The sequence below is a fragment of the Lontra canadensis genome, unplaced genomic scaffold (assembly GCF_010015895.1).
Source record: "Lontra canadensis isolate GAN:19392208 unplaced genomic scaffold, GSC_riverotter_1.0 scaffold48, whole genome shotgun sequence".
In the NCBI taxonomy this organism is placed as follows: Eukaryota; Metazoa; Chordata; class Mammalia; order Carnivora; family Mustelidae; genus Lontra; species Lontra canadensis.
In genome coordinates this window covers 2,352,751-2,366,618 of record NW_022631042.1, presented here as the reverse complement: position 1 = coordinate 2,366,618, position 13,868 = coordinate 2,352,751, and the positions used below count along the sequence as shown (strand labels likewise).

General features: G+C 33.0%; 1 protein-coding gene and 1 long non-coding RNA gene across 5 annotated transcripts in view; one reads left to right on the top strand and one right to left on the bottom strand.

The window, feature by feature from the left end:
* Positions 1–13,385, top strand: part of LOC116876866 — a 62,378-nt gene extending 48,993 nt beyond the window's left edge. The window contains exons 2-3 of one of the 2 annotated variants that reach the window (XR_004384473.1): positions 10,189–10,286; positions 13,300–13,385. This is a non-coding gene — a long non-coding RNA (uncharacterized LOC116876866). Of the gene's footprint in view, positions 1–10,188; positions 10,287–13,238 lie in introns of both variants that reach the window. The other variant, XR_004384474.1, reaches the window with a different exon arrangement.
* Positions 1–13,868, bottom strand: part of SEMA3A (semaphorin 3A) — a 306,101-nt gene that overhangs the window by 103,928 nt on the left and 188,305 nt on the right. The window lies entirely within an intron of this gene.

The following is a 13,868-nucleotide window of genomic DNA, read 5'->3' as shown; positions in this document are numbered from 1 at the left end:
GTTTTTTTTTTTTTTTTTTTTTTTTTTTTTTTTTTTTTTTGCTTTGTTTTGTTTTTGTTTGTTTGTTTTTTGGTCATTTCTGTCGTTCCTTGGTATTTTCATTGAACATGGAAATCCTGAGTACCTATTTTAAGGGATGATTTTCTGCTTTGAACACACTGTGTATGTTCCAACCCTATCTCCATTTCCTGTTTCTTCATCACCTCTCCCCCTGCTTCACCGAAAGTGTTTTTGTTAAGGTAAAGTCTTGGGCTTTCTTGCATTTTATTTCTCCTTAACTATTACTCAGGACTTCATATCATGACTTACTTGTTCACACTTCTTTTCTCTTTCCGCTCAGTACTTGCCTAAGTGACATGCTGCTTGGATGTCTCTTCTAAACTATAACCTCCACACAGTGCAAACCAAGCACTGCACCTTTTCTTAAGACTAGGATCCTATAATCAAGTTAATTCTCCTAATTATGCTCCAAATCTTAACACTGAAATCCTCATTATTTCTCACACATGCTCAAATCCCAGAACATACCCTTGGCTTATCAGTTTCATTTGTTCTTTATTATCTATCAATTATTGAACCTTTCTTTATCCTTCTACCAAAGAAACTCTTATACTTCTTTTCTTCTACATTCACCATTCAAATACGGCTGTGATTTTATCTACCCCAGATTCTGCTTTGCTTCCTACAGGACTTTTTTGATGCTCTATCTCACTTTATCACATACTCCACCAGCAATTTAAAATTCTATAAAACCTGTTTTTATCATATTAACTTCCTACTCAACAATTCAGAATTCAACAATACAGAAAAGTTTTCAGAAATAACTAAAAAATAGTTTATTGCTGTTTTATTGTTATGCTGTTATTACTATCCTCTTGAAACACTTCCCAAACACTTCATTCCCATCAACTTCTGTTCTCTAAAAGCCAACTCCATTATTACATTCTTTTAGTATCACTGGAATTCCTCTGTTTTTGCATTACTCCTTTGTGCGTTACAGAGTTATCCCATTTGTGGAAATGATGTTATTCTTAACTCCTTTGGAACGAGCTTAAATACTCTTAGGCAAAACTGGATATTCCAAAATTGGGGTTTCTGGGGTACTTTCTACGAAACTATATTGTAACTGTCCCTTGCTTTATGTTACATATGATTTCTTCCCCAAATGACCAGGTAGCTTTGGCTACCTGTGGCTACACCACACCAATGTTGGTAACATCATAAAATGAGCACCAAAAAGTATTTATTGAAAATGTTTGTTAACTTAGACAGATTTATGTCTCTAAGTAGAATTCTAAGTTATTTAAGGCAAGATTTCATTTGCAGTTCAATTTTATTCACAATTACCATAATACAGCATAAATGGTACTCTGTATTATATGTTGATTGATTATAAAGACATTTTACATTTTAAAGACAACAGAATATTTTAATATTCTTTGACTATAAAATTTGGCATCTTTAAAAAAAATGGTATGAAATGCATGATCCTATTTATTTTTCACAACCTAGTGTCCAACAAAATGAAAATCACTATAATATGAAATATTATTTTGAGAATTCAAGAATAAATTAGACATAATCATCCCTTGGTTAGTGAGAAGTCTTTGTTGTTGCTGTGAATGTTCTTTCATGCTATTTTTTTCAGAATTTGAAACAATGGAAAGGGGTTTTTGAAGTTACTTGCTTAACTTTTTTTGAGCTTATTCTAAGAGTAAAATCAGCATCAAAGTAATAATTCTCCTAAGACTGAATGATGAGTCAATTTAGAGCTATCTGGGAAAAAATGCCATTTAGTGAAAAATTATATGTAAACACTCATCTCAAGCACTACTCTGCAGCATGTTTTCAGAGCAGTGTTAAAACACTTCTCCTTAAATAGGAACAGAAAACTTAAGACCTTAGTTTAGCTCAGTTTGGGATTCCACTTGTAGGTCTGTATTACATATATTACCATTAGTATAACTGGCACAAATTTTGCCATTTTTTAAAAATAAATCAAATCCTTACTGATAGTCAATTCAACAAGAGTATTTTTAACTCTGTAGGCACAAATCTACAAAAGCTTGTCAACTATTAATATTTTAACAATGACCATACTGCAAATATGTTTCATATATAAAACAGAAAAAGTTAAAAAATTACCGATTTTAACGCAATTGTGGTTTTGAAGATAGACATGTAAAAGTATAACCTTTAGGTACTTGACTAAAATGATACATATCTAAAGCACATAAAGTTTTATTATTATTTCAAATTACCAAAACATCTAATAAAAATATACACATTCCTTCAAAGTAGTTATTACCATTTCTTATGGTAAATTCTTTACAAGCCTCATTTTACAAATTCAGTGCTTCTTTTATAATTATGTAGGTCTAAAGAATGGTGTGTGTGTATATATTTATCCATACAGATTGTATATAAATATATGTACATAAAACTATTTTATATATATGTGTGTGTATATATATGTATATATATGCACATACAAACAACTTACAGTTTAAGTATACTACATATTAATTTAAACAGATAAATTAACTGGAAAGGATATCTTTTGTGCTATGAAACTCAGTTTTAAAGGTTATGATATACACAGATGAGACAAAATTGATTTTTAATTTGAATTATCTAACAGATACATAGGCACCAAACAAGTAAGACATGACAATATATCTGAAAATCTCATTATTACTATATTATGAAAGATTTGAAGTTAGGTCTGTCCTATAATAGAAAATAAAGAAATTGTGCTTGTGACTATTTGAAAGATTTGAAGTTTGATTCCATATATTCTCTGAGTAATAAAATAATACAAATATTACAAAAGATCCTTTTTATTTTTTTAAATTCCACTGGAGGTATAAGTGCCTATATTTCTTGCTAAGAACTTTTTAAGTAAAACCATGGAAGTTCAGGTACAAAGTTAGGGTACCTGTCAGGGAAAAAAAAAATCAACATGTACATTTAATAAAAATGTAGGAATTTGAGAGAGTGCTAATGGCTGCTGAATCATGAGATGCCCCCCTTTTCATTTCTGAAAATGTATTACTTAATGTTTGTTCCTTAAACAATAGGTAAGTAACACAGTATTTGCAGATAGTTTGCCTAAATATGTGCTGGAAGAGTCTACCACATGGCAATGGCATGTTTTCTCTGCAAGGAGAAAAGATTCAATCCAAATGCAAGGAACAGGAAACATACGACACAGAGTTGAACAAATGTAAAATGGCATTTAAGTTTAAACCTAGAAGCAAAGAAAATAAATCAAAGTGGAACAAATATTATTTAAGGTTTTTTTTTTTAAGATATTATTTATTTATTTGACAGACAGATCACAAGTAGGCAGAGAGGCAGGTGGGGCGGAGGGGGTGGGGGGAAAGCAGGCTCCCTGCCGAGCAGAGAGCCTGACGTGGGGCTGGATCCCAGAACTCTGGGATCATGACCTGAGCTGAAGGCACGAAGGCAGAGGCTTTACCCCACTGAGCCACACAGGTGCCCCAAGGTTTTTTTTTTTTTTTAATTAAAAACGAGAACATTTAAAATTGGTACTTTTAAAGTTATAACTATGCTGACACTGGTGGTTATTCCCTTACCCAAATTAATTAAATATTATCCAGTGTCTAACATGTGTCCGATGGCTTGCTGTAGAAGTGTATATTGATAAAAAGAATATGCTCTTACACAAAATATTCTATATTTCATATCTAATCAGAAGAGAAAAACTCCAAACTAAAACCATAAACCTTATCATCTGTGGTGCTAGGGAGAAGATGTGGGTAAGAATGAGAATGAGGAATATTTAGTGTCACAACTCAGAATCTATTTAGCAGGGTGCTTTACTAGGTTAAAAACATCCAAGCACAGTATCTCTTTGAGGGGAAATGATACAATTAACTCTTCTACTAGCTAACACTGTGGTTAATCCAAAGTGGTTTCTAAAAACTCAGTCAGGCTTAGGAAAAACTGCTTTACTCCGACTCCCGTGTTTCAGGCAGTATCTTCAAACTTTCTCACAACGAATATCTACAAATGTATTCCCTTTTAATAACTCATAAGGAAAGAGTTTACTTCAGTAGTTTTTAGTCAAAAACATGCAGTGATTTTGATTATGATGCTCTTTTTCTAACATGCCAAGTATCACAGAACTCGGAGATGCTTTATCTAGAATATAAATCAGTAAGTTATATACAAAATTAAATGCGATAATATTACAATGTCCTATTTCTTCCCAATCATGGACACGAAGGTGGCATTTTTACATAACTCTGTACATTCAGCTAAATTCTAAAGTCTGAATTCTAGTTAATCCATGGTTGCTGTCTTTGAAAATTTAGTGAACTAATGTTTTATACATGCCAAATACATGCTGGTCAGAGGGGGAAAAAGGCATTTAAGGAGACTTGAGAGAAACCTGCTCCTTGTCAAACTGCTCAACCTCTGAAATACCTGATCGTTAAGCAGGTTGTATCATCTCCTGCCAATTAAATCCTGACGGGGGAAGATGAAAGGCAATTCTTTTACCCAAATAAAATCTGCCTTTATCCTCAGAGAGCTTTAATTCGAAACTCAAAGAACGGTGCATGCTTTTCTCCTAAGGCTACCTTCAGTTATTATCTTTTGTAGTGTGTACATATTTCTGTCTTTGCCTTCTACTTGTCTCCTTGCCCTCTCAACTTAAAACTCCCACTTCCCTACCCTGTCAGGAGAAAAGCTGCTGCTGAACATCACATTGTTTGTTATATTTATTGCTTCCTGTGTATTCGTCTCCAAGAGTGAAATGTAGACTTTAACATAGATGTTATGTTATAAGTGAAAGCAACCAAAGAATCATTAAGTGTCAATATTCAAAGGACTGAAGTATAAGGAATTTCTATTCATTTTGAACAAAGGGCCCAAAATAAAAATTAAAAGATACATCTCTATTGTTGTTGTTGCTACTATTACTGTGTAACAAATTCCATCATTAGCCCTACCTGTTTTACCAAAGTGGAATTTGATGTGTTTTTCTTCACTTTTTCCTTCCCTTTCTCCTTCCTTCCTTCCTTTCCTTTTTGTCTCCCCTTGCTTCTTTTGATCCCTCCTTTAAGTTTGACCATGTATATCCTCCAACTACTTCTTTCTTGAATTGCTACAAAAAAGCTCTAACAGCAGAATAACTTTCAATTGTAGGTCTGTGTAAATTTATTTATTTATTTGAGAGAGCATGGGAGAGAACCTCCAGCAGACTCCCTACTGAGCGGGAAACCTGAGATCAGGATGTGAACTGAAACCAAGGGTCTGGCGCTTAACAAACTGCACCACCCCAGTGCCCCATGCTATTGTGAACAATTTAATTAAAATTGTCCTCTACTAAGGACTCAGGCATATGAGGAATAAAACAATTACACCAATCAAAAAAATCAAAAGTATACAATTTCAGCATAGTTAATGCTAATGAGTATGGATTATTCCTAACATAAAGGTGGTGATATATGTCAAATGTATAAAATGACTTCTACTGAAAGATGGAGTACACAAGAATTTTTTTAAAGAGATTATTTGGTGTTATTCTAGGGTTTCTACTAGCTGAGGATTTTTATTTCTCACTCTAATTTACACCCTGTGGCTTTTTGCCCAGGAAAAATACAAGAATACGAAACTCTTGAGAGATAAAGAAATGATACATCGCAGTTTAGAGTTTATGATGTGAATCCTACCTGCAAATACATATCCTATTTCAGACAAATTCTCTAATCCCTATTACAGATTTACTATAATATATGTATCTACTTACCTGTCTGCCTCCTCACTTGTGCTGTTAATATATAGTATTATCTACAATATAAAAGATGGGAGATAAACTAAGGAAGTAATGCTTGAGTTGAGATCAGAAGGATCAGACAGATTTATTAAAGTAAGTATCAGGGGAAAGATCCATCCAGGAAATAGAAACAATAAGCACAAAGACCTAGAAGGAAAGAGACTGGGAATGCAAAATAACTGAAAGAAAAACAGAAACTCCAGAGTGTCAGGAGGGGTGTGAGGGGAGAGTGGTCAAATAAGCAGGTTGGAAGGACCTAGACCAAAAAGCAGATTTCCCTAACCGCTAGGATTAAAAGAAAGCAAGGAAATGTCTTAGAAAGCTACCATTTGCTTTCTAAGAAGCCCGCTCTGGCTTCAGTGTGGAAACCTGATTGGACAGGCCAAGCGGTAGAAGAGAGGAAGAAGTGAGTTAAAAGTGTTATTTCATCAAGGGAAACCATATATCATGGTGACCTTTACGTCTCTGGTCTGATGTCAACTAGAAAAGCCGACATAGTTTAGTATACACAGGCATTACCTGTAAGGGGCAAACATCTTTTTTGGGATGCTTGGGTGGCTCAGTCGGTTAAGCATCTGCCTTCAGCTCAGGTCATGATCCCAGGGTCTTGGGATAGAGGCCTGCGTCAGACTCCCTTGGAGTCTGCTTCTCCCTCTCCCTCTGCCTATGGCTCTTCCTACTTGTCCTCTCACTCTCTCTGTCAAAGAAATAAATAAAATCTTCAAAAAAGATTTTTTTCTTGTCCTAAATACTTTCTCATTATATCTATGATTATGATTTCTTGCCATTTTTTTGCCTACAATTCCCTTTCAGTACTTATTGTTACTATTTTTTTAAGAGTTTATGCCCATCTAAGTTTAAGGATCTAGTATCATTACTTTATCCACTTGTATTCCAGAATATTCTTAAGCATATATGAGAGAATATCATATACATACATTCCACCCACCGGATACAAGGTTGGTAACACCTGTTGTAGCATCCAAAATACTTAAAAATATCAAGTTACATCGTAGTGGAATCTATACTTACAACAGCATAAAATGTCAATTCTAAAAAGAGAAACCACCCAGAGCAACAAAATCTTTTGGGATACAAAAACTCAAACCTGAAAGTCCCACAAATTTATAAGGTACTGATAAAACCTCTTTGCTTTGGATATTTGTGATAATCATTGAATGATGGACATTGCCAAGGCAAATTCCACCTGTATATAGAACCGGTCTGTTTCAAAACAATCACTTTTTCCACAACAGGCAGTTATTTCCTTACGTTAAATAGAAAACTAAAGCCTGTATTTACAAATGTATGTTAAGGCAATCTAAGTAGACTTGTATTTTTTATGCCTTCACAATTTTGTCTAAGATATTTCCATCCCTATGGATAGAAACACACACATACATATAATATATATTACATATAGTTTTATATAAAAGTCACATATAGAGACATACAACATTACATACATATTTCCTATTGATAACAATTGTAGAGAACTCACTATAGGAATTATACATGCTTTAAATATAAATCAAACTGCATTTATTTTAGGTTTTTTTTTTCTAAATCCAACTTTATCTCTTTGGATCTTTTGAGGTCTGTGACTATAAATAAACTTGTTTCTGCATTTTATCTTTTCCTTTTCTCATGTTTTATGTCAACACTCAACTAGTCTCCACCCTGTTCATTAAACTTTTTTTTCTAACAGATGTTGCTTTTTTTCCCTTTTACCCTTTCATGTTATCCAGGAAAGATCAAAGCATTTAGTCATTCTTGTCCACTGTATGTAGAGGTGTGTGGGTGAAATTTTGCATGATCCTTGTGTTCTGGTTGCTTTCCTAACGTTTTCAATTACTTTCTTTGGTAATATTTGATATGTGTTGACTGCTTCAACTAATAGAAATCATCTTAAATCCAGCTACTTTTTGAGAATAAAGGGAAATAGTGTAAAGCACTACATCAACATTCAAATTTTACCTGTTTTGAAGAGGCAATTGACTCATTTTCAATAAGTAAATATTACTTTGTGAAAGAAATCTTATGATTTTTCTCTGAAATTACAAAGAAAGTAAAAGATAACTATATTTTTAAAAATAATTATCTAAGGTTACTTATTCACATTATTTTAATATGGAGGGGAAAACCCTCATAAATAGCTTGACATACATGAAAATTTCTTTCATTTTTTTTTCACATGATTGGCAGTGAGAATGAAGGCAATGTAGTGAAATGGAAAGGTGAATTAGCTGTCAGAACTGATTTTCAGTTCAGCTTTTACCACTAAGTGGCCTTGGGTTTTTGGAATACTACTTAGACAATCTGAGTTTAAATTTCCTATTATAAAGTGAAGGACAGAAATTAGAAGAGGTAGATGGCAACGGTAAGATACAGTATTTTATAGTCATGTATTCTGAGCAAGAATTTTATTGAAATTGTGGTCACAGTTTAATTCTGGATATAAGTTTATTTTCATAATTTTTTTTTTTAACTGAGATACCAGATATTGCTGAGCTTTGTGCTCAGTACAGTACTGGCCTGAAGTGGTTATGTAGACATCAAGTTTTCCAACTTAATTTTTGGTACTAAAATCTTCCAGATCAAAATTTTTCTTAGCAGCATAGCTGAAAAATACTTTTCATTTCTGTCTTAGGAGATTCATAAAGTTTCAGACTTTGATGAGTACAAGGTGGAAAAGTAAAGGTGACTAAATTTTTGGTCATTCATACAGCAAACACATCATTTCATTTTATTTTTCATTTTACTGAACTTGATTTTAATCAAAACATGGGAATACTGATTGCCTCTGACGCACTTTCTAAACAAGGGTATATCAGTTCACTTCTAGTCATCTGGACATTTGTGTTGTAAAAATGGTTATATTTTGCTTGTCATTTACATAATCTTTTCCCAGTCATTTGTCAGGTAAGTTATTCTTCCCTATTCTAGGGGAAAAAATTTTTTACATATGTCTAAAAGACTGTGCAACTTTAGGCATAATTTTTTTTAAAATTCCATATTGTTATTAGCAAAAATCTGATGTAGTGTCAAGGCATTAACTAGAATTGCTAACTAGCATGACATAAGACAAAGAAAAGGTATTCCTTACTGCAAATCTTACATTTGCCACCAAGATTTAGGCCAGCAAAGGGCAAGTAAATGTGGGGCACTAAACATCCATCCTCTCCAGGTTAAGTAATTTAAATATGAGGTAAGACAGCTATTAAATGCCAACAAAATGTAAATCAAAAGAAGAAAAGTTTGCCAGGATGAAAGCACTTAAAAGGAGCTTGAACCCTGGCATGTATACAAAACCCAATTTGCAACATTAGACAGATTCAGACATTTAGCCTCTGTAGAAAGCTTTGTGATCATCTCAAGTGAGGTAACTTGCTGAAATAGAAGCTAGCTCTGTACTTAATCACTAACCAATTTTCTTAAGTGAATATACATAATGCATATTAGGTAAGTATTTTTTTGAGCACAAGAGAAATCTTGAAGTGTGAAAATTTTGAGGACACCAATTTACTGTCATTTCAGTGGCAGCAAAAGTCACAAACACAATGAATCAGTGACAGACCTGTGAATTGATTTTAGATCCCATTAGACTCTCTTTTTAACCACTCAGCAATTCCTGAGATTGCTTTCAGTGACCAGAGATGCAAAATTGAATTAAAATGTCAGACTGAAAAATAAAAATAAAATAAAAATGGAAAGTAGTCATTCTATACAGTTTGATTTCTGACTTGAAACAATATATTTCCTGCATGTCAATGTACAAATCTCAAAGCTGTACTCTGAGGCACTGATACCAGATTCTACCCCTTATATAGGAACAGATTTAAATTACCAACGTATAATGGCAAAATATGCAGATACCAATAACTGTGTTAAATACAATTTTAAGGCCTACACCATTCAATTTTTTAGGCAATGATTAAAGGATGTCCCTTCATATAAACATACATTTCTCTAAATGCATTTGTTCTAGCTGGAATTTCTAAATACTCTTAAGTACAAAATTAAATTTGAGTAAAAAATGAAGTTTTTCAAATACATTAATATCTCAATATCTTCATAGGCAGAAATAGCTTGATAAAACCCATTCATATCAAGAAACATGGAATAATAACTGAGAGTCTTCTGTTACTTGATAATTTGTATACCATATAAAATTACATATTTTCTATTTATTAGAGAATCTAGAATTCTAAATATATCAGCATCCAGAATTTTCAACGTTTTTGAAATAGTACATAATCAAAATATTAAGAAAAACTAAAGACATGTTTCACTTCTAACTTAAAAGGAGAGTTGCAAAACTCATTTTTATTTTTTTATATTTTAAGCATTTTACTTAAAATATACTGCTCTTAATGCTACAGGTTCTGAGTTTCCCTTTTGGGTCAAAAAGAATTACAACTCTTCCGGATTATAAAACGTACTACCACTCGCCTGTGTGTCTGAGTGGAAGCACAAGTAGGTATGTTTTGCTGATCTTTGCTCAATATCTAGATTATACAGAGAATTAATAGAAACGAAAAGTGTTTCTGTGAGCTACCCTAGCACTTCTTTTACTGAAACATGACTTCCTGATTATATTACTACCATATCCTTTAAAGGACTCCATGAATTTGCCACTGCCATCAAATTTTACCAACTTGACAGGCACTGTCACATTCTTAATAGGAAGAACTTAATGTTTCTTTCAAGAACATTCCTAATAATGCAAGTTGTAGTTCATTTTACTTGAAATTCAATGTTTTGAGAATGTTTAGCCCAAAGTATTAACAAACACGTAGTACATGTTGTTGAATACATCCAGCTTTCTTTCTTTTTTAAGGCTTAATAATATTCTGTTGTATGTGTAAACCACATTATCTTTATCCATTCATCTGCTGATGGATACTTAGATTGTTTCTCTCTCTTAGCTATTGTGAATAATGCTGAAATGAATCTGAAGGATATTATGCTAATAAAGTAAGCCATCACAGAATGACAAATGTTCTAGGATTTCAATTAAATGAGGAATTTAAAACAGTCAAAGTCACAGAAACAGAGAGTAGAATGGTGATTGTTAGGGGCTGAAAGTAGGGGAAATGGGGAGTTGCTGCCCAATGAGTATTAAGTTTCAGTTACACAAGATGACTAAATTTCAGAGATGACCTCTACAACATTGTGCCTACTATTAAGAATACTGAATCATGCACTTAAAAAGGTACTCAGAGACTAGATCTTGTGTTAAGTATTCATGACAATAAAAAAAACTAAAAGAAACAAAAAGGTACAGCATCATTCCAATAAGAGGTAAGTGGTACAATATCAGACATAAGATTTATGTCATCAGAAAAGCCACATTATGATGGTTATAAAAACAGATTTACTAGTTGTGTGATGATATAGGTATGTGTTGAATGACCCTGAAACTTTGTTTCCTAAATTGAAAAATGGAGATAACACTTCCATCACAGAGTTGTGAAAATCAAATGCCATAATACTGATAAAGCCATCAAGCATCCCAATAATGACAGCCATTAATAGTAATAAAATTAATGAAAAAATCATGGGGAGTAGTTACAGCAGGAAAAAAACTGAACAGAGTAACAAAGAATAAATCAGGTATATCATTTTCATAAACATTTCATAGAGGCAGTATAAGCTATAAAGTAATAATGAAATTAAAAATAAAGCCTGGATTTTTCATTAAAATCACTGTTTCTAAGTACTATATATCTTATTTCTGTTAGTTTTTTGTTTGTTTGTTTGTTTGTTTGTCTTTTTCATTTTTTAAACAAAGTGTGTTTGAATTGCTTTCACATATGCATTATACAAAATAGCATTCTCTGGATTTACAAGCATGGAGAAATCACGCTTTTGTGATACACTATGGGTGAGACATTCACATAAGTTTGCATATGCCAGTTAAATGTTTTATGAACAACATAAATTCAGCTTATTTGTAGACTTAGAAGTGAAAACTGAGTGAGCATGAATCACAATATGCTATAAAAAATGTCTACCTAATTATCACAAAAGAATTGGGAAACCATTTTTTCATTAGAGCATTTAAACATTGTCCTCTTCCCAGGTGTACTTCATCTATTAGCTTTGGATATTATTTTTATTCTTGTTTTCCTATGAGAATTCTAAATATTATTCAGTGTCTTTCACTCAGTATTAGTTCAGGTTCTCATTATGTCATACTATGCAATGTTCGCCACAGTCTCAATATGGACATACCTACATGTCCATTCATCACCCTGTATCCCCACCCATTTACATTTACACCAAAACTATGTTTACACAAAAATATATTCCAAAACCAATCATGGCAATAATAGTAGTTTTTTCTTAAAATTTGTATTGTTCTTGACTAGCTTCTGCAAACTTAAGTTGATCCTAATTTTCCAGCCTACTTTTTTTGAAATCACTATACCCTGCACATTGGGATATTTGCCATTTCCCCATTTATGATTCTTTCCTTTTATTCTGTCCTTCTAGCCTTTACTATCTTCCACATCCATCAATACTTCAACCATTGTTCTAAACCCAGCTAAAATGTGACCACCTTTGTTCACTTCATGAAATCCCCTTGTTCACAGTCATCACCTTATTGAAACTAGGCACAAATTATTTTTGAAATACAATAAATACAACACAGAAATCCTGAATTTAACCCCTTAAATTAGAGTTAGTGACTTTATCCCTTCTCTCCCACTGCAATGTGCTGGTACTTCCCTTTAAAGGAGAAGGTTGTGGATTCAGACACAAACCACTGAATAGGATGCTTGTCTCAGGTACATTCCAAAATACCATGAGAACCTTAACTTTCTCAATAGTACAATGAGAACTTAAGAGTACCTAGCTTATCAGATTTTATGAAGAGTGAATGAAGAACACATTCAAAACAGCCATCCCTGGCCATCTGTTTATTGCTCATTAGCTGTTTGCTGTTGGGAGTCTGTTATTACTACTGATGTTTTCACCTATGTTGAAGTTAGATATTTACATATATGTTAGCTCTTTGGGGCAGACATTTGTACTTACATTCCTCACTATTTCTATTAGGATTTTGCTTAGAAAAAATATTTCCTAATATAGGAATATATAGGATATATATAGAATAAAAATATATATAGGATATACATATATATATATATATATATATGCCAAAAATATATCCAAAAATATCCTATATTTTTATTAAAGTCAGTTTTATCTCTATTGAATCAGTCATCTGAATACAAATTACTTCCAAGTTCACCTGGGCATTGGTTGTAGCAAGTGAGCAGAACTCTAGCTACAATTCTAAAAAACCCAAGATATAAATGTTAAGCTTCATTATTTCCTAGTATACCTTCAAATCTATTTAATAAATAAAACTGTTATTCCAGAAGTTCTGGTTTTCTCATTATGTCTTTCCTTTTCACCTCAGTGCTATTCTCATCACCTCACGCTGATTCTCATCACCAGCCTTTGTTATTTCTACTTCCCAGCTCTCATCCCATCCAAATTGACCACATGTGTTATGTCTGGAGCAGCTGAGAACCACAAGGAGCCCGAGACCAGGGACATTACACTAGGGCAAGTAGAGTGTCCTCAGATGTGAACAAAGAGAACAGGGAATGCTATCTGCTTAAAACCTACCACAAGGTTTATTCTTAGTGGGCTGTCAGAGTTATCTTCCATCATATATTTTCTAACAGTAAGTAAATTTATAGAATTATATATTCTTCATGATTAAAATTCAGTACCAATAAAACTAGAAAACAAATACAATTAAAATTAGCAACAGTAACACAGTGTGGTAATGATACTATGTGTTCTAAAAAGTAAATACTTTCTTACAATATGAACAGGGTTCTAGTGTCCAGAAGCTATAGTCTTTGGGGCTAGTAGTTCAACCCTCCTCTGTGCTCTGGAATGATTTAATTTTCTAACCACTTTTCTCTATTTCAACCACAGCAAAACTTCCTTCACACAGCCCACTTTGACTTTACCTTGGCCTATTCTTGGCAGGAATATGTCATTTGCATATCAAGTCAACCTTTGTTTCTTTCTCATT